The sequence below is a fragment of the Brassica oleracea genome, chromosome C5 (genome assembly GCF_000695525.1).
Source record: "Brassica oleracea var. oleracea cultivar TO1000 chromosome C5, BOL, whole genome shotgun sequence".
Classification (NCBI taxonomy): Eukaryota; Viridiplantae; Streptophyta; class Magnoliopsida; order Brassicales; family Brassicaceae; genus Brassica; species Brassica oleracea.
In genome coordinates this window covers 36,310,699-36,312,443 of record NC_027752.1, presented here as the reverse complement: position 1 = coordinate 36,312,443, position 1,745 = coordinate 36,310,699, and positions in this window count along the sequence as shown.

The window sequence follows — 1,745 nt, the reverse complement described above, 5'->3', positions numbered from 1 at the left end:
TTCTCAATAATTTGGCTCGTTTATCTTCCCATTCCCTATGTCGAGAATCCATTTAGAGAAAGCTTCAATTTCCCTCGATCGATCACCATCTACATCTCTTGTAAGCCTCATATTTTTTGTAAGCTCTAAAACCTTACAGCTAGGCCATATATAGGAAGAGGTTATGGAAGATAAAACAGTTTCAACTCTACCACCATTGACGATAATTGGTAAAATCTGCCTAAAATCTCCTCCCAAGACAACAACTTTACCTCCAAACACCTTATCACATTTAAGAATATCACGCATAGTCCGGTCAAGTGTCTCGAAACAGTACTTACTCATCATCGGAGCCTCATCCCAAATAATGAGGCTAGCTTCTTTGATTAGTTCTGCTTGATGTGATCCCGCACTGATATTGCAAGTTGTATATTCATTAACAGCAATTGGTATCCCAAATCTAGAATGAGCTGTCCTCCCTCCCTGTAACAACAACGATGCAATACCACTGGATGCAACATTTAGAACAATCATACCAACTGATCGAAGAGCAGCTCCCAAAAGACTCCACAAAAAGGTTTTACCGGTACCGCCAAAACCGTAAAGGAAAAACATACCACCAACACCACTCTCAACTGCTGTAATGATTGTCTCATAGACTCGCTTCTGCTCGTCAGTCACAGTGGACATCAGTTTGGTATGTAGTTCTTTTAACTTTTCCCGATCGTAGCTTTTTTCAACTACGGCTCGGTCTCTTTATCTGGTATCTCAGCACTTATAAACCGATCAATGTCATCTCCGGTCGGCAACTTAGATTCTGGTTTCAAGAAGACTACCATATGAGCATGCGGCAAACCTCCGCTTCTGAAACTCGATTGTATACATTACTATAAAAAAAAAAAAACAAAGTGTCTTCAATAAAAAAAAAGGAAAGCTAAAGTTTGACGAAAGTAATGATAATTATGACAACTACAATAATAATTACTTCAAACACTTACCCGAATTGATTTCACCTAAGACTGTTCCGGTCATCAAATAATCAACCAGATTATCAAGCTTCATCTTGAAAACACGACAACATATATCCGGACGATCTTCTGTTTTCAAATCATGTTTCTGCAGATATCGTGTTATCTCTGGCCACTTGGGATTACAAGTTATTGTTATAAAAAAATCTGGGTAACCATAATACTTGCATGTGGCCATAGCGTCCAAGTAGTGTTGCATCATGTACCTTTTACCACCTGTAAACGAAGATGGTATGTAGATCCGCTTACCCTGTGCAGATAGATCACCTTTTCCTTTGGCCGAAGCATCAACGATCTTATCATAGTGTTCAGATCGGAGATTCTTCTGATTTAACCAAATGTAGCAAAGTCTCACTACAAGAAAACAGCGACATACTGAGGGAAAAAATCGTCGGTATGTCGTTGGAATAACCTTATTCCGACGACATACCGACGAAACAAGTCCTCGGAAATAACTCCTCGTAAATTCATTTTTCCTCGAAAATCCCTCGGAATTTTCCGATGGAATTCCGAGGAAACAAATTTCCGAGAAAATTCTGAGGACCACCAGTTCGTCGGAAAGGTCCTCGGAATATACCGAGGGAGAACTTCGTCGGGATATTTCGATGGACTTTCCGATGGTCCAATCCTCGGAAGTTCCGACGAAATATTCCGAGGAACGGTCCCTCGGAAAATTCCGAGGAACGGGGTCCCTCAGAATATTCCGAGGAACATGTCCCTCGGTATATTCCGAGGAAC